The sequence below is a fragment of the Pleurodeles waltl genome, chromosome 6, assembly GCF_031143425.1.
Source record: "Pleurodeles waltl isolate 20211129_DDA chromosome 6, aPleWal1.hap1.20221129, whole genome shotgun sequence".
Taxonomy (NCBI): Eukaryota; Metazoa; Chordata; class Amphibia; order Caudata; family Salamandridae; genus Pleurodeles; species Pleurodeles waltl.
This window is the reverse complement of record NC_090445.1, coordinates 1,545,550,584-1,545,574,571: the sequence shown is the minus strand read 5'-3', so window position 1 is coordinate 1,545,574,571 and position 23,988 is coordinate 1,545,550,584. Positions and strand designations below refer to the sequence as shown.

At 48.2% G+C, this 23,988-nt stretch overlaps 1 protein-coding gene across 14 annotated transcripts in view; it reads right to left on the bottom strand.

Moving 5' to 3' along the window:
- KIF1B (kinesin family member 1B) overlaps positions 1 to 23,988 on the bottom strand; it is a 1,289,105-nt gene that overhangs the window by 473,610 nt on the left and 791,507 nt on the right. The window lies entirely within an intron of this gene.

The window sequence follows — 23,988 nt, the reverse complement described above, 5'->3', positions numbered from 1 at the left end:
ACTTTAGTAGCCTATTCTTGTCTCTATTAGTAAAAAGGACCAAAGCAAGTCCCAGCCAATCAGGCTTCCCCTCCCTCTAGAACCCTCCTGTGAGAAGCTCCATTCCCTCATATTTCACCAAGCACAAGTGCCACAGACAGCCGATGGTGAGCTTTCCAGGGGAGGAGGGTCGCATGTGAACCTATGAAAGACTCCAATACTGGAGAACTACAGTTACAGGTAAGTAACAAATTTTCTTACTCCGGTATTGGAACTTTCAAAGATTCACATGCTTGAATCAGAATAGCAAGCAGTAATGAAGCACACTGTATAGTATATATCCATAAAAATATATATATATAGATACATATACACACACACACATACCTATACACATCTATACACATATTCATAGAACCCACATCTATATCCAGAATCACTGAAGAAACATGCTCATGCAGGAGAGACAAAATAATTGATAAGCAAATAATATAATAAAGGAACAGCATCCTGACCAGAAACATAGAAAAAATTATTATAACCTGGAAGGAAGAAATAATGCTGTACAATGAGCACAAAGTACACTGGGCTGGGGGAAAAAGGAAAGAAGAAATACAAGAGCTCACCGTTACTGGAATAGATGTTGTAAAACCACTTGACCTACCGCCACATCACCCTGCTATGTTTTTTCTACACAGTAATGTTTCGCGTTGACTTCCAAGTGGCTGCCCTGCAGATGTCCTGGATGGGCACTCCTACAAAAAGTGCTGTGGATGCAGCCATTTTCCTTGTCGAATGCGCACGCACTGGATTCTGTAAAGGTTTTCCTGCTGCTGTATGGCAATAGTTAATTGCAGAGGCTATCCACCTCACAATCCCTTGCTTAGACAATGCTCGGCCTTTACGAGGAGCACTAAACGCCACAAAAAGTTGGTTTAATTGTCTAAATTGCTTAGTTCTATCGAGATAAAACTTCAGGCACCTCTGAACGTCCAAAGAATGCAGAGTCTGCTCCACCGGCGTTGATGGATTTGGGAAATAGGACTTCAGTACCACCAGCTGGTTAATATGAAAATCCGAAGGGACTTTAGGTATAAACTTTGGATTCATCCGTAAAATTACCTTGTCACTCTTGAACTGCAAGAAAGGATCTTGGATACTGAATGCTTAAATCTCGCTTACTCTTCTGGCTGAGGTAAGAGCGAGGCGGTGAGAGACCTTCCAGGATAGAAACTTTAAATCTGCCTTGTGAATGGCTCAAACAGTGGTTTCATTAATTGGGACAAGACCAAATTAAGCTGCCACGATGGCGGAGGAGGCCTGACTGGAGGGAAAGACCTGAACAGTCCCTTAAGAAACATCTTTATGACTCTTGCGGACCACAATGGAGGTACGTTATCTGCACGCCTATAGAGTGAAATTGCTGCTAAGTGGACTCTAATCGAGGAGATAGCCAAGACCGATCTGGCCAGAAGGAGAAGATAAGGCAGTATTTGCTCTGGCGATGAATGGAAATGATGCACCTGAGCTTGTGTACACCATGAGCAAAACCCTCTTCCACTTCAGACGATAACATTTGCTGGTACTCTCAGCTGCAGCTCTGGTGAGGATGATTCTACAATCCGAAGGTATAGCTAGATGTGCAAACTCATGGTGTTCAGGAGCCAGGCTGTCAAGTGAAGTGAAGCCGGATCCGTGTGGAGAATTTGACCCTTGTTCATTGTTAGCAGGGATGGCATCACAGGTAGAGGGATTCTGTGGTTCTGTGAAAGGAGAAGGAGCTCTGCGTACCAGAACTGGTGAGGCCATGCTGGAGCAATCAGAAGCTAGCAGCATTCGTTCTTGATCTTTGCCAGAACTTTCGGTATGGGGGAATGGGAGGAAAGCATAAGCATAAATTCCTGACCATGCCACGGAAAACGCATTCCCCCAAGAGCCCCGTTGGTGATCCCGACTTGCAAAGAATTGGCATTTTGCATTCTGCGGGGTGGCGAAGAGATCCATGTTTGGTTTTCCCCATAGGGAGAAGACTTGGTTCAACACTCCTTGATCCAGCTCCCATTCGTGGTTGGACGATCAAGATCTGCTCAGACAATCCGCTATGACCGGGTTCTTCAAAGTTGGTCCTGGAGAGCCAGGTCCATGCAAGATTTTTAGCATATCCACATTTAGAAAAATTTAGATTTCTGAAACATCTTTTTTCTAAATGTGGATATGCTAAAAATCTGGCATGGACTCGGCTCTCCAGGACCAACTTTGCAGAACCCTGCGCTATGATGTTCTGTACGCCTGGGACATGTTCTGCTCGAAGGTTTATCTGCTGACCATTCCCAAATGCGCTGAGATTCTCTTGATAACAGCAGAGACCTGGTTCCTCCCTGTTTGATGATATAATGTACTGTTGTAGTGTTGTCCGTCCGAATAAGTACTGAAGAACCTTTTATCTTTGGAAGAAAAGCACGAAGCGCTAATCGAACCGCTTTCAATTCCAGATAACTGATGTGAAAAACCCTCTGATGTAGTTTCCATCTGTCCCTGACTCTTAGGTGCAGGAGGAAGGTGCCCCAACCTTCGAGAGAAGAGTCTGTAGTAATTACCCACGGAGCTGGATGGGGAAGAAAATAAAGTCCCCTCGATAGGTGAAACTCTTGAGTCCACAAAGTCAGAGGCGATATCAAGGGCTTTGTTATTCTGAAGACATTGTTGAAAGACCCTCTGGACTGTGTCCACTAAAGGTCTAGCTGCTCCTGTAGGGGCCTCATTCTAAGACGACCGAATGGCACTAGTGGAACGCAGGAGGACATCATCACCAACAGGGACTTGAAGAGGCAAACTGAAACATACTTTCTTTTTCGTAGGCGCCTAGCGAGGGATATGAGCTTTTTCCATCTCTCCTCTGTAGAAGTTGCATTGTTGGTGTAAGTGTCCAATATCGCCCCTAGAAATGTTCTCCTTATTAAGGGCTGGAAGGCTGACTTGTCACGGTTGACTGTTAAGCCAAGGCTAGTGAACAGCTCGATGCAGGCACATGTGGTCTTCAGTGCCTAAGGCCTGGACTTGGCCTTGACCAGCCAATCGTCCAGATACGGGAAGACTTGATGATTCTGCCTTCTGAAAAAAGCTGCTACTGGAGCCAAACATTTGGTAAGGATTGTGGGGGCCGATTTCAGACCGAAGGGTAGCACTTTGAACTGGAAATGGTCTCCGGCTACTAAAAATCTGAGATATTTCCTGTGGGAAGGGTGAATAGGGATATGGAAATTTGCGTCCTGCAAATCGAAGGTGGACATGTAATCTCCCGGGTTGAGAAGGGACAGGATGTCTGTTAGGGTGATAATACGGAAAGATTGTTTCTTGAGATAACTATTGAGATCCCTGAGGTCTAGGATTGGGCGCCAACACTTCCACTTCTTTCGAACCAGGAAGAACCGAGAGTAGAATCCATTTCTTTTGTCATGATGTGCAACTCTCTCTATAGCTCCCTTGAGGAGCATCGACTCGACTTCCTGCTTGAGTAGGTGCAAGTGCTACACCCTTCGAGGGAGGGGAGGTCTTGTAGGAGGGTACTGTAAGAATTCCAAAGTATGGGCAAATTGAATGAGATTTAAGACCCATTGGTCTGATGTTATGCTTTGCCAATTGTGAAGTAAAGAGAAATCCTTCCCCCTAGTCTTGTATCCAAAGGGAGGTTTGCAGCCAGAGACACCAGAAAGTCATTGTCTGCGTCCTGTGTCCTTCGCTTGCCTTCCTGCTTTTCCTCTCTGCAAAGGTCGCTAATAAGCCGCTTGCAGAGGCAGTCTCTGTTGGAACTGGGCACGAAAGGACTGAGAAGCCGCGGAGACAGAGGGGTATCTATATTGTTGAAAGCCTCCTCTATATGATGAATACCCTGACCTCTAGCTCCCCGAAAGGGCTGTCTTTTAAACTGCAGCGTGCCAAGGGACCTGGCTGTATCGGTGTAGGAAGTTGGCTCTGTATATACTATCTCAAGGTGAGAGATAGTGTGCAGAGAGTCCAAGGGTTCCCCTTAGAGGTTGATAGTGGAAAAATTGGATAATTCTAATGCTCTAATTTGTGGTAGTGTGGTGGAGCAGTAGGCTTAAGCATTTGTTGTACACATACAGGCAATAAATGAGGAACACAAACTCAAAGTCTTAACTCCAGGCCAATAGTTTTAATATAGAAAAAATATATTTTCTTAATTTATTTTAGAACCACAAGATTCAAGATTTGAAGTAAATATATAAAATGCAAGGTGCTCCACACAGGTAAGTAAGGAACTTTGAATTACAGTAGTAACATACACAGTATAGTTTAAAATGGCAATAAGCTATTTTAAAAGTGGACACAGTGCAAAAATCAACAGTTCCTGGGGGAAGTAAGTTAGATTACTTTTCTGACGTAAGTAATGCACTTACAAGTTCAATTTCCTGGGCATAGGCAGACCACTGTTGGGATCAAGGCAACCCCAAAGTCATAGCACCAGCAACACAGGGCTGGTCAGGTGCATAGGTCAAAGGAGGGCCCAAAACACATAGGCTCCTATGGAGAACAGGGATGCTACGGTTCCAGTCTGCTAACAGTTAAGTACCTGCGTCTTCGGAGGGCAGACCAGGGGGGGTTTGTGTAGCACTGGAGGGGCGGGGAGGGGGAGAGGGGGGACACACAAACGGGCACACAAAATACACCATCAGCGGCACAGGGGCAGCCGGGTGCAGTGTGCAAAGCAGAAGTCGGGTTTTCAATAGAAGTCAATGGAGGGACCCGGGGGTCACTCTAGCGATGCAGGCAGGGCACAGGGGGGCTTCTCGGGCCAGCCACCAACTGGGCTAGGCCGCGGGTCACCTGATGGTCACTCCTGCACTGGAGTTCGGTTCCTTTTGGTCCTGGGGGTTGCAGGTGCAGTGCTTGGTCCAGGCATCGGGTTCTTTGTTCCAGGCAGTCACGGTCAGGGGGAGCCCCTGGATCCTCTCTGCATGCGTCGCTGTGGGGGTTTAGGGGGGTCGTCTCAGGTTACTCACGAGGTCGCAGTCGCCTGGGAGTACTCTCTGCAGTATTGGTTCTCTGGAGCTCGAGTCGGGGGTGTCGGGTGCAGAGTGTGAAGTTTTAAGCTTCTGGCTGGAAGTCTGAGTTCTTTGAAAGTTGCTAAAAAGTTGCCAAGTTGTTGCTGTTTTTGAACAGTGCCACTGTTCATGGGAGTTTCTTGGTCCTTCGGTTTCAGGACAGTCCTCTGAAGCTTTAGAGGTCGCTGGTCCCTGTCAGACGTGCTGCTGTGCAGGTTCTTTGAGTCTGGAGACAGGCCGGTAGGGCTGCGGCCAAGTCAGTTGTTGTCCCCGCCATCTCTGCGGGGCTTTCAGGTCAGCAGTCCTTCTTGTTGTTGTAGGTAGCAGGAATCAGATTTCCTGGGCACGGGGTCACCCCTAAATACTAAATATAGGGGTGTGTTTAGGTCAGGAGGGCAGTAGCCAATGGCTACTGTCCTCAAGGGTGGCTACACCCTCTTTGTGTCTCATCCCTGAGGGGAGGGGGCACATCCCTAATCCTATCGGGGGAATCCTCCAATCTCAAGATGAAGGATTTCTAAAGGCAGGGGTCACCTCAGCTCAGGGCACCTAAGGGGCAGTCCTGACAGGTGGGTGACTCCTCCTTGTTTTTCTCGTTATCCCTCCAGCCTTGCTGCCAAAAGTGGGGGCAGTGGTCAGAGAGGCGGGCATCTCCACTAGCTGGGATGCCCTGGGGTGCTGTAACAAAAGGCATGAGCCTTTGCGGCTCACCGCCAGGTGTTACAGTTCCTGCAGGGGGAGGTGAGAAGCACCTCCACCCAGTACAGGCTTTGTTCCTGGCCACAGTGACAAAGGCACTCTTCCCATGTGGCCAGAAACTCGTCTGGTTGTGGCAGGCTGGCAGAAACTGGTCACCCTAGCACTAGGAGTCAGACTGGTTTCCAGGGGGCATCTCTAAGATGCCCACTGGGTGTATTTTACAATAAATCCCACACTGGCATCAGTGTGAATTTATTGTGCTGAAGTTTGATACCAAACTTCCTAGTTTTCAGTGTAGCCATTATGGAATTGTGGAGTTCGTGTTTGACAAACTCCCAGACCATATACTCTTTATGGCTACCCTGCACTTACAATATCTAAGGTTTTGCTTAGACACTGTAGGGGCATAGTTCTCATGCACATATGCCCTCACCCGTGATATAGTGCACCCTGCCTTTGGGCTGTAAGGCCTGCTAGAGGGGTGACTTACCTATGCCACAGGCAGTGTGAGGTGGGCATGGCACTCTGAGGGGAGTGCCATGTCGACTTAGTCATTTTCTCCCCACCAGCACACACAGAGACCTTCCCTGGCATCAGGGCCCTTGGCACCAGGGGTACCATTTACAAGGGACTTATCTGGGTGCCAGGGCTGTGCCAAGTGTGGGAACAAAGGTACAGTTTAGGGAAAGAACTCTGGTGCTGGGGCCTGGTTAGCAAGGTCCCAGCACACTTTCAATCATAACTGGCATCAACAAAAGGCAAAAAGTCAGGGGGTAGGCATGCCAAGGAGGTATTTCCTTACAATCGGTATCCGTTTTTAATGATTGAAGTGCTTCATCAATGTGCTTCCCGAACAGGGCTTCACCATCAAAAGGAAGGTCCAGAATTTTGTTTTGAACCTCAGGCCTAAACGAAGGTGCCTGGCGCTAACCCTGCCTTCTTAGAACAGTGGCTCCTGCCATCTGCCGGAAGGCCGTGGTAGCGATATCCATCGCACAATCTATAACTTCAGCTGAAGATCTCTCACCATCTTGCAAGACTTTCTTGGCTTCCAACTTAGAATCCTCTGGCAGCTGATCTAGGTAGGGAGCAATGTCCACCTATAGCTATCATATCTGCCTATGATAGCCAAAGAATTAGAAGCTCTTATTATAAGCAAAGCCATCAAAGAGAAATATTATCGAGCCTTCTACCCTCTGTGTCCGGTGGAGTAGAAATTAGCGCTGAAAGGTTTCTGGATCTACGTTGTGCAGCCTGGGCAATGACTGAGTCTGGCTTGTTATGGCCCGTGAGGCAGGCCGGAGAGTCATTTGGGGCCTTATACTTCTTGTCAAGGCGAGGCAAAACCGGGGTGACAGTCGCTGGGTTCTTCATTACCTTTTTTTTTTTTAAGTCTGTTTATTAAGTATAGCATTCACATAACAGTACATTGGCTGTTAATGATTTATCAAATTATTTGCCTACATATATAAACTTGCGCAGCCTTATTACACAGTGACTTGTGTTGCTAACAGGGCAAAAAAGAGAGAAACATTCAACTTAAATCCTGTGCGATAACTGATTGCTAAATAACGATGCAGCTAAACGCAATTAATATCATTGCTGATGTTGACTAACTCCGACAGAAGTTGGGGGAGGTGAGAAGAAGGAGTACAGCTAATGTGTGTGAATATGTGTAGAGCAGAGGTCATAATTGGGGCGAGGGTTATGTTTTGCGGAATGCGACGAGGTGCTGAACAGGATTAATATTGAATGAGCTGGATATGACTTGCATGAAGGCTTGAACGCAGTTAAAGCAGCCTGGTGTATTACACTGATACTTTGAGGATAAGGATGAGAGTGCCAATAATGATCATTAAATGAGATTGGGGCAGTTCAAGTAGCATGCTGACAGTATCGACCTGGACTGTAAGGGTTATGTATGGTGCCCTATTCACGGGGGTACAAGTCATCCCTCGCTTCTAATGCCACCACGAAAGTGTTCCAGATTTCGGGGCCCTCCTGAATAAGACCTTTGTGTTGCAGTAGGTGGAGTGTCTGCGCTTCAGCTTGTGAACGACTGTGTAAGTCACGGAGCCAAACCTGGTGGGGTGGGACATGTGGAGCCTTACAATGTATTGCTATCAGACGTTTGAAGACAACAAACGCTAGATCTATAAATCTGTGTATCTGTTTATCTCCTCTAGTACGGTGGTGTATCCCCAATAAGCAGGAATCTGGTGTGGGGGATAGGACGTGGGACGAGATGTCTGCTGTGACGTCTGTGACGCGGTGCCAGGCCGAGTTTATTGAGTGGCAGCTCCAAACCATATGGTAAAAGTCGGCTGCCGGGGTAGCGCATCTTGGGCATGTTGGAGCTGTGTTCGGGTATATTCTTTGGATGCGGGCTGGGGATAAGTAAGAATGGTGGATATAATTGAATTGGGTGTAACGTAAACGAGGATTTCGGGATATTGATTTGATCGTTGCAAGAGCTGCTATCCAAGTTTTTTGTGGTAATGGTGAAGGAAGGACAGTGTCCCAACGTGCCTTAGCGTGCGGCAGGGTGGTACAAACTGCTGCTAGTAATATTTTGTATATTTTAGTTATGGTACCTTTTGTGCTACCTATTGTAAGGATAGTGGTGAGTAATGGGGACTCAAGAGGTTCGGCATTGCCGACACCCCAAAGATTATTAAGAAGCCGCTTAATGGCGCTGTATGTCAGGAAGGCCCCATTGTGCACCACCCCGGCAGACACCAGTTCCGTGAAGGAGTACAGCGCGGAGTTGGAGTATAGATCGCCCACCTTCAGTGTATTTATGTCCCGTGTATCATGATGTGTTGAGATAGTTTGGGTGCCCGGCAATTGGGACAGCGGTAGCAAGGGTGAGTAAGGGGGGAAGGGAGTCTTGCCTTGGACATATCTACGCCAACAGAAGCGAACTGCTTCCAGCAGTATGAGTTTTGGGGATAGGGAGTGAGGGCTAGATATCAATGTAGGCAGCAGCCTTTGTGGGGCCATACATGACTGCAGCATTACGCCCTCGGTGGAAAGGGCATCCCGAAGCCATGCAGACAGCCACGACAATTGAGCGGCTGCGTAGTATCTTTCGAGGCTGGGCATGCCCAGCCCACCCATTTCCTGCAGGTGTTGTGTTATGGTCAGCGCCACTCTGCGTCTATCTTTGCCCCAGAGTAGGTCGGTTAGTATTGAATGCAGTTTGCTAAAGAAGGAGCGTGGCAGGCACAACGGGAGGGCAGTGAAATAATATAGGAACGTCTGGAGGATAAGCATCTTGGCTATTGCTACCCGGCCCATCGGGGATAAGGGGAGTGAGCTCCAAAATGGTATTAAGCTGCGGGTGGAGCTTAGTACTCTGTCAATGTTGCCCTCTTTTAGATCTATAATAGAATGATGAATCTGCACTCCGAGGTATTTAAAGGTTGCGTGTGACCACGGTAGTTTATACTGCGGTAGTGTCGTATGTGTGTCAACCGGGATGGAGATAAGAGGGAAGATACTGGACTTGGACCAGTTGACGTGCAGTCCAGAGGCGAGGGCAAAGGAGTCCAGCAATTTCAGCACTTCTGCCAAGGAGGCAGAGTGATTACGCAAGTAAATCAGGGCATCATCTGCATATAAGGATATAATATGATGAGTGTTAGATTCCGGGATGCCCCATATATGTGCGCAGCTGCGTAGTTTAATTGCTAATGGCTCCATGGCAATGGCAAATAACAAAGGAGACAATGGGTAGCCTTGTCTAGTGCCTCTGCTTATGGGGAATGCTTCGGAGATAATGCGACCATTTTTGACACGTGCTGTGGGCTTATAGTAAAGCGTTTTGATCCAGCTGATAAAGCCGGGACCAAAACCGAACGCCTTGAGTGTGCAAAGAAGATAGTTCCAGCTTAGTGTGTCAAACGCTTTTTCAATATCTAGGGAGAGGGCGACCGCTTCGGTGTCTGTGTTGCTGTGCATTATATGGAGCAGCCTCCTGATATTTAGGAAGGTGCTCCTACCAGGGATAAAGCCGGACTGGTCGTGATGTATCAAGCTTGGTAGGTAGGGGAGGAGCCTATTCGCTAATACTTTCCCTAATAGTTTGCAGTCTGTATTGAGAAGGGAGAGCGGTCTGTATGATTTAACATCAAGAGGATCCCGACCAGCTTTTGGGAGGACAACTAGTAAAGCTTCGCGCATAGAGTCTGGTGGTTGTAAGTTATGGTGCGCTTCGTTGAACTCCTCTACGAGCGGGAGTAGGAGATGGATAGCGTGGGAGTTAAAATATTCCACTGGTAATCCATCCGATCCGGGGGTTTTGCTGCGCGCCATTTGTGCCAGAGCTGAGCGCAGCTCTTCAATGGTAATGGGGCCATCCAGAGTAGGGGTGTTATCGAGGATTAGTTGGTTTTGAGAGACAAGTTGTAGTATATCAGTTAGGTGTTGTTCCGGCGGAGGGGGAGGAGACGTATAAAGGGTGCGGTAATATGTGGAAAAGGCTTTGTTGATGCCTGACTGAGTGACAATGACGTCGGGGTTTAGACGTATTGCGCCGATGGGCACTGGCTGCGAGGGCTGTCGGGTCAGCCAAGCTAATAGTCTTCCGGATCTGTCTCCTTCAGCGTGCTGTCTTGTCATGTAATGTCTGTAGTCATGTTTGCCTAGTATGGTGTCCGCTTCATTATGGGCAGCCCTAAGCGAGTTCAGTGTTGTTAGTGTGGACTCGTCCCTGACGACCACATTCTCTGCATTGCAGAGTTTTACCTCCAAATCTTGAAGTTCTTTAGCAAGTGCTTTTATCACCCCGACCGTGGCTGCAAGGCAGTGTCCCCGTATCACCGCTTTATGGGCATCCCACTCTATAGAGCGGGATGATGTTGTGTTTTTATTTAGCAGGAAGTAATCGGCTAATCTCTTAGATATATCTGCTTGAAAGGGGGGTTCTAAAAGAGCTTCCGGCTGCAATCGCCATGTTGGTATGCAAGTGTGTATGTGACCCCAGGCCATTGTTACACATAAAGGATTATGGTCTGATATAGTGCGCGCTAGGTATTCAGACATGCACACTTTCTGAATTACGGCTGCAGATACAAAAATCATATCTATTCTGGTATATAACTTGTGTACAGGGGAATAATAAGAATATTCGCGTTGGGTGGGATGGGCCGTCCTCCATACATCCCTCAAGCCGTTATTTAAAGCCCAACTTGCTAGTGCTTGTGAGGCGCGATTGGAATGGGCTGAGGTGAGCGGGGGAAACGAGCGGTCTATTTGAGTGTCTAGGACACTGTTGAAGTCGCCCCCCCATATGCACTCCAGCGTGGGGTCACTAAGGTTACCGGTGGAAAGTGTGGATAGGAAATCACGTTGGTTTGCATTTGGGGAGTACAGTGCAACTAGAGATAAATGGGACCCATCTAGGATGCCCTCAACTATCACGTGCCTACCGTTTGGGTCGCGCTGTGTGCGAGATACGGTAAATGGGACCCCAGGGGTGATCCAGCTCGCTACCCCGCGGGCAAATGATGAAGTTGTGCCATGCAATTGCCCTTTCCATTTCGAGCGTGTGTTTTCCAGCGTGGATTTAGAGAGATGTGTCTCTTGTAGTAGAGCTATGTTTATCTGATGCCTCTTGAGAAAGGCATGAACCCTTTGCCGCTTCCGTGGAGGTGCCATACCTCTAATATTCCATGTGAGCACCTTGTATTTCAAGATGCTTTGGTGAGTTTTAAGGGTTCTTCATTACCTTGATGCCCTCATCCCAAATATAGTCCACAATTGGCATCAACTTTACACTCTTTTGAAATGGTTCTTTGAAATCATACAGGAAGCAGTCCAGCTGCGTTGTGGGCATGGGCAGCTCAAACCTTTTTGCAGCCGTTTCCAACAAATTGTGAAAACCCTCGATATCACCAGGAGGAGAATCCACTGGAACCGGGGAGGGTGAGGATGGGTAGGAATCTGATAATCATCCCACTCAGTTATGGCATAAGGCAATTCCCCCTCCTCTCTGTCATCATCAGATGAAGACAGATCTTATGTTGGAATTGAAACTTTCGTCTTTGGTGGTACATGCAACGGCTGGACCCCTGGATGAACCAGAGTAGAAGGAAACGGCACAGAGGGTGGTATATATGGTTGTTGCACTTCCGAGCCGGCTGGCGGAAACTGCCTTCTGTAGTCTTCCAACATTAGCTGTAAGTCGGCTATGAGTGATCCCGGCAAAGAAACCATCTGCGCCTGATAGGGATACTGCTGTGGTTGGTAATAAAATGAGTCTGGGTCATGTTGAATATCCTCGTCTAGAGCCTGGCACTTCACATGCAGTTCTGATGAGCTATGTGCAATCCCAAATGGGCCCTCATCCTCAGAATCTTCCTGTTCCAAAAGATGTGTAGATACCAACGCTGATACCCTACTTGGAGATGTAATCAGTGGCGAGAGTAAATCAGACTTCTTATGTTTTTTAACCATCCGTTACCGTTGACGGAAGTAGTACTGACGATGGAGAAAGTCTTGTTAACGAGGAGGCCGACGAAGGTAGCACCATCGTCGACGGAGAAGCGATGGGTACACTGATCGTCGACAAAGTGACCGCAAACACCGTCGACGACTATGTCGTCGATATAAGCATCATTGAAGAGGAAGCAGCAGTAGAGACAGTGGACGTTGTCGTAGTCAACGACAAGGCTGTAAATACTCCTTTCGACGCTGCCGTCGACGGTACTGATGTAGACAATGCCTTCGTTGACAGTGTCGTCGTTGCAGACTTTCCAGATAGCTTTTTAAAGACATGTTCTGCCACAGGAGGTGGCATTGGCAGACAAAGCTCTTTTGATGCGTTCTGAGGAGATAGAACCTTCCTTAAAATGTCTTTTGGATGAAACAGAACTCCTGTGTGGAGAAGTGGAAGGACTGCCAGCTTTAGAAGACACCTTGTCTTTTTATGAGCTTTTCTAGGTGGATCCTCAGAATGGTGGGGTTGAGGAGATCTGCCTCTTTTGTGGAATTTTCTTGATGAGGAAGACTCCTCACAAAACCAGACACTGGATTTGATCTGGATTTCAATTTCTGGAGCCAAATCAGTATCCTACCCTCTCTGTCCTTGAGGGTTTTGTTCTGCATACCTTGCAGTCTTTGGCTACATGGTCAGGATAGAGGCAATCAATGCAGTCCTTGTGGGGATCTTCAAAGTGAAGCCTTTTCTTTCCACAGGTTTTGCTGGCTCTAAAAAGGCTTTTCTTTTCCTTATCTGACATGTCGAATTTTAAGAAGATGACACCTTACTTACTGAAGAAATCCTCTTTCTTCTGAAGAAAAAACAGTAGAAATATGCTTCTCTGGAGCTTTGACTGAGCAGAGCTCAAAGGAGACTCCCTAGCACGACGTGCGGTAGAAAATCTGAGGGAATGGAGCTTCTCACAGGAGGGTTCTAGAGGGAGGGGAAGCCTGATTGGCTGGGACTTGCTTTGGTCCTTTTTACTTACAGAGACAAGAATAGGCTACTAAAGAGAAAGCCTTTGGGCCTTTTCTCATTGCAGTAGCTTCTATATTTCTGTTTTGATGTACTAGGGGCTCCCATCTCGATGCGGGGAAGGATTCAAGCATGTGAATCTATCAAAGTTACAATACTGTAGTAAGGGAATGTACCACGGGACGTGAGGCTTGGACCACCAAGCTCTCCGGGGTGGGGTGTTGGGTGAGGAAACTAGAGTCAGTAGGAGCTGGTCGATGGCGGCGGCCGATTGTCCTAATTACAGGAGCCCCTGTGCTGGGTTTGGACCACGTCCCCAGCAGGACATCAGTAAAGGCTTTTTTGAAGGGTAACATCGGCTCTTATGGAGAAACCCCCGGCTGAAGCACTTTAGTCAGGATGTTAGCCCTGACCTGCACCGTAGGCAATTCTAGGTCCAATACCTCGGCAGCTCTATGCACCACCATGACATTTGAAGCTCTGGCATATGAAGCCCCCTCCTTTGTAGCTACAGAAGGAAGTTAAAGCATGCCAGTATCTGGAGAAGTATCCAGCCCACTGGCTTCCCCTAGATCCTCATACCAGTCCTGCTCCAATCCATAGTCTAAAGGGTCCTCAGACCCCTCCCATTCCTCACTTGTGCCAGGCTGTTCAAAATAAGCCTTGTTGACGCCATCAAAGTCGGAATCGGCGTCGTACAATGTGGTTCCGGCTCCGGATCATCTGGAATGAGGATGGGGCTCGCACCGCCGGTGGGCGTCGGATGAGGCCGACTGTGTGGAACAGGTGTTGGTTCAGATCCCAGGGTCCCCAACAGCACTGAGGCCAAAGCCGCTGGCGTCGAACACGATGGGGCCCCTGCTCACCCAAGCAGCAGGGGCAGCCCGCTCAAAGATGAAGCACTTGGCTTTGTAAAATTCTTTAAATTGAGTGGGGTAGCTCTGGTTCCCATATTGGGGCTGGGGGGCAGAGACGCAATGTGGGCCATGGCATCGGCACCGACGGGCTTAGCAAAGTCAAAGTCCACTTGGACGTCTTCTTTTTGTACCTCTTCCCCGAGTGTCTGAGGACCTCGACTGAGGAGAAGAGGAGTTAGGGCTCCTGAAGCGGTCCCGCGACCTCCTCCTCGAGCGGGACCGTGACCTCCTAGGAGTCGTCCCTACCGACCTTGGCTGCCGGGCCGCCATGAGCATTCGGAAACCACTCTCTCAAAGCTTTGGGGACCATGGCCTGGCAGTCGGAACACAACTTCGAGTCATGGTCTCTGTTGAGGCACCAGAAACATACCTGATGGAGGTCCATCACTGACATGGCGAGATGGCAGGCTCCACATGGCTTGAACCCAGTCTTACTCGAGGACATCTAGCACAGATGAAAAAACTTTGACAAAAAGGTAAAATAAAACTGCCAAAAAAGGCAGAGGGTAGCTCGATCCCAGACCTGCACTTAACCAGTACGGAAGGAAAAGAACTGACGTACCCGTGCCGGGGTGGTGCCTTTATAGATGACCGTGATGTCACAGACAGCTCCAACTAAGCTGACGGAGCCGAACAACACACGCAGACCCGACAGCATGTGCAGGGTATTGCTCAGCAAAAAATTCCAGATTCAAACTTGACGCCAGAGAATTCAAAGGTAAGGAATCTGCAGCTAAACGTCTCTATCAGATATAAGGACACACATATTACCTAAATCGCATACAGTTCCCTTCTAAGTATACTGGCAGCCAAAAGGTTTGCGCTGCAGGGGGGTTGTCCCTACTTGTCCCAAGGACAAAACTAACATAAAAACTTGTTGCCCTTAACCCCAAATTATATGTTTCAGGAGTGAGCTGTAGGAATTCCACATTCCTGAGGAGGTGGGACTGTCATTGATGTGAACCTTAGTTGGTGAAGCAGATCTATTGTGACCTGTGTGTGATTTTTACACTGTTGACATGTGGAAGCTTTGATAAGCCAATTGTCCACATATGGATTACGTGGATGCCCTGTTCGTGCAGGTGAGCAGTAACCAATGCAAGGCACTTGGTGAATACCCGAGGTGCTAAGTCAACCGAAAGGGAAGGACTTTGAATTGGTAGTGCCTTCCGCCTATCACAAACCTGCGATCTGCCGGGTGTATTAGAATGTGGAAATACGCATCTATTTGCTCTAGCACAGCCATGAAGTGGCCTTGCTGAAGAAGTAGAATGAGATTGTGAAGAATTTCCATTTGAAAGTGTTCCGATCGGAAGTATTTGTTTAGGGGCTTGAGGTTGAAACTACAGGCCTGCCACTACAGCCTGTGAGAAATTCACTCCTCATCTTTCACTCTAGATATAAGGTTCACCTTATCTCAAGGTCACTGCACTCTGACCCTATCAGTCACCCCTAATATAGGCCCATCAGTACAATGGCCAGGTGCATGGTTTTAAGTATGAGGACACCCCAACAGGAGCAGAGGTGCCCCCTACAAACGTCAAACTCCATTTCCTGGGCTTTGTAAGTGCAGGAAAGCCATCTTAATGTATGCAGTGGACACTAATCATCCCGAGATGCCCAACTACATAATGGCTTCACCAAACTTAGGGCCTCATTCTGAGGCCGGCGGGCGGTGGTCGCCGCCCGCCTGGCGGGAACCGCCATATGGCCGCTCCGCGGTCGAAAGACCGCGGAGGCCATTCTGGCTTTCCCGCTGGGCTGGCCCAGCGGGAAACCCCTTCCCACGAGGAAGCCGGCTCCGAATGGAGCCGGCGGAGTGGGAAGGGTGCGACGGGTGCAGTTGCACCCGTCGCGAATTTCAGTGTCTGCTAAGCAGACACTGAAATTCTTTGTGGGGCCAGCAGGGGCCCCACGACACCCCATACCGCCATCCTGTTCCTGGCGGCCGAACCGCCAGGAACAGGATGGCGGTATGGGGTGTCGGATGGAGGATTCCGTAGGGCAGCGGAAAACCGGCGGGACACCGCCGGTTTTCCTGTTCTGACCGCGGCCATACCGCCGCGGTCAGAATGCCCTGCGGAGCACCGCCAGCCTGTTGGCGGTGCTCCCGCCGACCCCGGCTCCGACGGTCCTTGACCGCCGGGGTCGGAATGACCCCCTTAGTCATGTTTGGTATCAAACATGTTGGAATCCTGCAACTACACCGATTCCAGTGTTAGTTGCATGACACCATGTACTATGGGAGTTCCTTAGAGGATCCCCCATGTCTGCCTGGCAGCCTTGCAGCCTCTGCAGGGTCTGCGTGCAGGCCAGTGTTGTTGCCGACAACAGACACTGTTCTGCCTCCCAGCTGCTGAGCTTAACACAGACGGGAGAGGCAGAACAAAGGATTCCATGCAAAGGAAAGGTGTGATCACCTCTCCTTTTAATAATAGGTGCTACTGGGGTGGGGGTGACCGAGCACCTCCAGACTGCTTTGAAGGGCACATTAGGTGACCTTTTGCATAAACCAGTTTGCACCAGTACAGGAACACCCAGTTCCTGCTCTGGCACTAAACCAAACAAAGGACAGGGGAGTGACCACCACACTGTCCAGCTGTTCCTAAGGAGGTGCACAGAGCTCTGCCAGGTGGCCACTTGATTCTGCCACCTTGGAAATAGGATGAGCAGAGGCCGCTGGGAGCAAGTGACTGGTTAATTCAACTGCAACTGAGTGACGTCCCTGATCATCTCTGATAGGTGGGTGTAGGAAGCTGGCCTGGTGTGTGGGCACTATAGAGGTCACTGTGGATGAGCAGCGAAGGCTTACCTAGGAGACATACAAAGTTCATGCAATACCACTCTAGTCACACAGCACTTACAAACATGAAAGAATACACTCAGTGTTACAAAAATTATGGTGACACAACACCAAAAATACTACAGAGGCACAAATCATACACTAAACAAATTTAATGCAATGAGTGTCACCCCCACCTAGGTAAGTGGAGTGTATAGAGGGCCGCTGGGGGTACCAGGAAAGCACAAAGGTAAGTACCACAACACCCCTCAGCAACAAGGAAAGCAGGAGTAAATTACTAGGATTTCCCCAGAACACCTACTTAGAAGAAAAGAAGAGAATTGAAAAACCCAGAGATGACTGCAAGAAACCAACAGTTGATTCCTGAAGAGGAAGACCTGTGGAGAGACGGGATCAAGTCCAGAAGACACAGCAGAGTCAAGTGGGGGCAGGAACCCCCTACCCACCAAGCTGAGGATAGCAGGAGTTGGTCGACGGTGGGGAAGAAAAGCCAGCACTGCAGCCCTGGAGTCGGAGTCGATTTCCTGGAGGATGCAGGTGATGTACCACACAAGAAGGTAGATTGCAGTCGGTTTTGAATGTCTGGATTCCACCAACAAGCCTTGGCTCAGGCAAAACTCACTGTTGGCGGCAAGTGGTGCTGCTGGGGGCCAGCAAGGCCCAAGAGGACTCAACCCAGGAGAAGAAGTCAGAGGGGGCCCTCAGAGTCGCAGTGGCCCCACAGAAGCACAGGCAGCATGCACAGGAGTCCAACAGGACGGGGACACAGAAGGTGCAAATGGAGCCCACTCAGCACTACAAAAAGGAGTCCTACGCCGCAGGAGAGCCACTCACGGAGCTGTGCATCGCAAGAAGGAGTGCTAGGGACTGGAGCTCCACGATGCCTGAAGACCCATTGGAGTAAGTGTAAAAAAGCCTTGGCAGCTGCAAAGGAGGTGGTGCACGGGGGTACTGTCCTGTGTGGAAAGGCAAGGGCTTACCTCCACCCAAGTTGGACAGCTGGTAGACAGGACCGTCTGAACCATCACCCGTGTTGCAGGATCCACACAGCTCAGCACAAGACGGGATCCACGCACCCGGTCTTCATTGCTGTTGGTGCCTGCAGATGCAGGGGAGTGACTCCTTCACTCCAAGGGAGATTCCTTCTTCTTTCCTGTGCAGACTGAAGATGAGCTGTCCTCAGAGGATGCACAACCTGGGAAACGTTGAAGCTGGAAGGAGATGGTGAAACAATGTGAAGTTTTCGTCTTTGTGGCAGATTGTCGGGTCCTGGAGAGTCCAGATGCAGTTTGTTTGGTGAGAAGTCCTGCTGGAATCTTGCAAGCCGAATCTGAGGAACCACCCAAAGGAGAGACCCTAAATAGCCCTGAAAGGGGCATCGGTCACCTAGCTGGGTGACCCCCTATTAGGAGAGGGTTCTGACGTCACCTGCCTGACCTGGCCACTCAGATGCTCCCAGAGTTCCCTGCCAACCTTGGATCAAAGATGGCAGGGACCCTTTGGAGGAGCTCTGGGCACCACCCCTGGGGTGGTGATGGACTGGAGGTCCCTGAACCGGTGTAGACTGGTTTATGTACAGAGGGCACCAAATGTGCCCTTCAAAGCATACCAGTGGTTTGGGGTGACTACCCCTCCCAAGCCATGTAACACCTATTTCCAAAGGAAGAGGGTGTAACACCCCTCTCCAAAAGGAAATCCTTTGTTCTGCCTTCCTGAGCTTGAGCTGCTCAAGCAACAGGAGGGCAGAAACCTACCTGTGAGGTGGCAGCGGCTGGGGCTGCTGGGAAAACCTCAGAAGGCTGTGGAAGCAATGTAGGGGGGTCTCTAAGGAGCCCCCAGAGTGCATGTAATCATACAACCAATACTTGCAAAAGTATTGGGATATGATTCCAACATGTCTGATACCAAACATGCCTAGATTCAGAGTTACTGTTATGTAGCTGGACATAGGTAGTGACCTATGTCCAGTACCCACGTAAAATTGTGTCCCCGCACTCACAAAGTCCAGGACAATGGGTCTGGAGTTTGTGGGGGTACCTCTGCTAGAGCAGAGGTGCCCTCACACACAGGTACATACACCCTGCCCTCTGGGCTGAGAGGGCCTACAATAGGGGTGACTTATAGTGACCTGGTGCAGTGACCTATAGTGAAAACAGGTGCATGCACCCGGTTCACGCAGACTACAATGGCAGGCCTGCAGAACCCTTTGCATGGGCTCCCTATGGGTGGCAGAATAACTGCTGCAGCCCATAGGGATCCCCTGGAACCCCAATGCCCTGGGGTCTCGGCAGCCCCTGGGCTTCCAACTGTGCACCCCGCACCACGACTTAGTGGTTCAGTGGCTGGCCCACCACCCTCGGCATCACGTCATGTCTTCTTCAGTGGAGACCCAGCCCTGGCAGCAACAAAGCAGTAACCTGCTGCCTGGGCCCAACCACACCCAGCTCCTCACCTCTGGAACAGTGTGGCCAATCTTAGCAGGCCCCAGCCAGCACAGCCAGCTGGCGGCACCGAGGGTCTGCCCAATAATTGGTTTTAAGGTCATAGGCTGCTGCCGTGGTAGTGAGGTGGAGGCAGGGATGCAAGCAATCAGAGGCGGAGACCCCAAAGCAACTGGGGCGGTGCATCTGTCTTCAGGCAGCCAACATGCTGCCGTAAGATCCCTGGGACACCTTAAGTCACAGGCCGGCGCAGGGGCACATGGCCCACTGCGTATCATGGATGCCCAGCCCCTGATCGCTCAACATCCAAGTCCCAGGTCGGGTGCTACCTTCAAAATCACCCCTGGGCTCATCTGATGCCTGGGTGTGCCCAAGCACACACTTCCATAACAGATGCGTGCACATTTAGTAACAGATGGCAGGGGTTAGAATCTTTTGTGGCTCGGAGCGGTCTCAGTATGCAGCCATCTTTGCTGGAGCCAAGCCACGCCCCACCAATGATGGCTAGATTCAGTTTGATTTCTTACGTGAACCATTCCTAGATGATAGACTGGATTTTATTTATATAATTTCTGCTCACAAGCGGCAGGTCGAAGTGAATACACTCAGTCGTGAGTCTGTAGAACTAAAAAAAAATGTCCCTCAATACTAGGAAGCTAAATGAGCACTGGTCCCATCCGTTGTGTCACTTTGTCTGCCCCATATCAGAGAATAATGACAAAATATGATGGAGCCAAAAAAGTAAAATGTGAAACGTGACTAAACAATAGCCACACAAAAGAAACAATAGAAAGCAATAAGAAATTCTCCTATCAGAGAAAACACTACTGATGGTAAATAAGAAATGTTTCTTACCTGTAATCCTACTTCTACTTCAAGGAAATCATAGCACTGAATGGAATGAAATGAGGTATTTATAAAGCGCACCGTTACTCCGAACAGAACATCCTGGAGCTGTTTTAGATACCAAACGGATTCACTAAGCCTACCAGGAAAAGAAACATTAAAATTCAAAGACCAATGATCAAAACCTACAACCAAATCATTCAGTCAGCCGTTTTCATAAATCAGGTCAGAATGCCAAAGCACTTCTTTCGAGTAAATGAATCTGTATATGTAATTTTGCTTTTCTTTAAGAAGGCCATATCTTTGTATTCATATTGCAAAATAATCCAGCAGCATATAAAACCAGGTATATTGGCCAATTACACTAATTTACTTTAAAAGAGACTGGACACATATTACAAATTATAGGCCAGATGTAGGTAGCCTTTTGCGAGTCCATGCGACTCTCAAATTGCAAGTCGCAATTTGCTATGCAGAAAGGTGTCTCAGACACCTTCTGCAACTCGCAATGGGGTCGCAAAGACCCACCTCATTAATATTAATGAGGTGGGTCGCAGTTTGCGACCCCTTGCGAGTATGGGCACTTACGGGGATGGTGGCCTGCTGGAGTCAGCAGACCACCATGTCCGTGACTGCTTTTTAATAAAGCACTTTTTCCTTAAAGGAAAACGAGCTGCACTTGGAAAAAAAAAAAAAAAACGTTCGTTTCGTTTTTTTTCAGGGCAGGTAGTGGTCCATTGGACCACTGCCTGCTCTGAAAAAAAACAAACAATTCCATTCACAAAGGGGAGGGGGTCCATTTGGAACCCCTTCCCGTTTGCGACTGGGTTACCATCCACTTCAAGTGGATGGTAACTGCGATTTCATTTGCGACCGCTTTTGCGGTCGCAAATGAAATTGAATTGCATTGCGAGTCGCAAATAGGAAGGGAACACCCCTTCCTATTTGCGAGTCGGAAATGCATTTTGCGAGTCAGATCCGACTCGCAAAATGCATTTCTGCATAGCAAAGAGGCTTTTGCACCTCGCAAACGGCATTTTTCGCTGTTTGTGAGGCGCAAACACTTTGCTACATCTGGCCCTATGTCACTAGAAAAGACAGAAACCTTTCACAACCTTTTTTAAAAGAAGTGAAAGGAAATAAAAAAGGACAATGAAGCCATATAAGTTGCAGCCATGTTAGGCCAAAACTGATAGTGTGGCTTTAAAGCTCCAAGTCCTCCAGAATTTCACCATGCCCTGCACATGGGAGTTACCTCATTCCTTTTTTACAATAGAGGTAAAGGATACTAATATAGACATTAACCTTTATCCCTTCCACTGGTGAGGAAGGTGGGTTGCTTATGATTTTAATGAAGATTTTCCTGAAAGACAGCTGGGATTACAGGTAAGAAACTATTTTCTTGTCCAAAAGGGACAACAATAAGCACTGAACAAAATAACAAACCCTTCTTTATCAAAAGCAGTGGAAGAGAATTCTCAATGAGGCCTGGCCTATAATGGTAGTATCCAAGTCAAAACAGTGTCTCATAAAGATGTGAAGGGACCTCCTGGTGGCCACTTTATAGAGCTTTGTAATGCTATAGGCACTTTACCTCTGGTTGAGAGGGACGTCCGGCTTGCCAGATAATGTTTGATAGCATTCCAACCCAGGAGCACAGGACAAATATTTGCAAATAACTGTTTGGATTTCATTATATCTTTAGTCTTATGGAGATTGACCTTTAGAACTCTCCTAACATCAAGTGTGTGGTGAGATCTCTCCCCGGGAGAAGAGATGTCCTGAAAGAACACTGGTATGTAACTATCTGATTCAGATGCTCCCGGGGGGCTGCATGCTGGCGGCTGAATCCCCTGCCGCTGCCTCATAAGGCTTTGGGGTCTGTTAGTACTGAGGCAAGGTTTGAGGCTGCCTCTACTGAAAACCTTTTTCAAAGCCTCGAAAGGGAAAAAACTAACTGGAGAACTGCTAGCCCAAGGGAGGGCACTGCTGCCTTTCTCTCCTTGAAAAGTTCTAAGACATTTAGACGTTTGTTTATTCAGAATCGTACTTTTCTCTGAGGAAACGTGTTACTGAAAGGTATATCCATTAGCAATTGTTGCACATCTCTTGAAAACACAGTTAAGCGAATCCAAGCATGGCGCTGATGCACCACACTGGTTCCAACTGCCCAACCCAAGCAGTCAGAGTCCAGGTCCGAGCTAATGACAAACTTCACAGTATCCTGGATGACATGTTAGACGTTGGATCAGAGTTCTAATGTGACTGCTGGCAAGATCGCCACCACCATATCCTATAATGCATATAAGTAATTGCCAAGGAGGCAACTGGTTTTCAACAAGCGTACAGCAAGTCTAGCAGAAAAGAACATGCATTTGGCTAAAGCTTCCATATGTTTTGACTCTGTCCAGTGGAGGGGTCAGAAAAGCATTGGGTTTAAGCTGCTGATAAATGCCTGAACTACCAGGCTTTCTGGCATAGAGTGTGGAAGGATTAAGGCAGTCTCCTGGAGCAGGTTTATGTCTCTTCGTTATATGACGGTTTACTGGTGGGCAAGATCTTGGTTTTGGCTTAGCGGTATGCTAAGGGCCTCACTGAATGGCATGGCGTCTGTCCTGGATGTAAGACCTCAGTGAGAGCCTTAGTTTTGAATTCAGTGTTTGGAATTGTCAGATCAAGGACCGCTGCTGCTCTCCTTATTACCATTTTTAAAAGAGAGAGTGTTCAGTAGCTGGTCCTTGAGTTAGTGAATGCAGGCTAGTATCTCAAGAGATATCAAGTAAAGGGGTGCCATGCAATTCTGTGTGACAGGAGTGACAGGATGAATGGTAGCAGTTTTGGGATATTTTGTTCATCTTACTCTTTGATTTACTAGATGACTTGGATCTCGAAGATGAATAAATGGTCACAGGATTGGCCTTGAGATCGATAACGTGTCCATGCTCTCAACTTCAAGAGGAAATAGGTCTTCCTGGCTTTTAGTTGATTTTCTGCAAAGTATGAGCTGGGTTTGCATACCTGATGGCCTTGGGATTCATCTCTGTGCATTTGTAGCATGACGTTGAATCATATGAGAAGCCTAGACATCAGAAAGACCTTGTGCAGCTCTGCCACTTACTTCTGTTCGTGACAATTTTACAGGATTAAACCCTTCTAATTTTTTTTTATACAACTTGTCCCTTGCACACTGGTGAAATTTGAAGAAAAATTTTTATAGGTATGACAGAATCGGAGGAAGCAAGCTCTAGATCCGTGCCAGATGGCATGTAAAGAAATAACTGTTGTCAGCTCGTGAAGGTGATGGTCGTTTTAGGGTCCTAATATCACTGCCAGGGCAGGATGGACACGACACAAAGCTGCACGTCAGCACATATCAAGGCACAGGGGAACTGCTCAAACAATTCTCTGGATCCAGCCAGGCGCCTGGAGGTATTTACAACGCAAGGAACCTGAGGTTATAATTATCCATTATAAACACATATAATAAAAATAAATTAAAAAAAAACACCTAGTTTGCAGTCTTTAAAACAGCCTATACATAGCTAATGTTACTAAACATTCTTTAAACCATGAAAGGAGTTAGTCTGCAAAGGTTAAAAAGGTGTCAATGTCGTGGGTCTATGAGGAGTGGGCACATCAACGTGGAAACTTAGCAAACGGGGTCCTAAGTCTAACACAAAACACTTAAAGAGGGTTTGCGAGGCAATAATAACTAGACATATCACTCCGTAACTTACTGTTGTGCTTAAAGCTCAAAGGTTTAAAGAGAATATTGATTAAC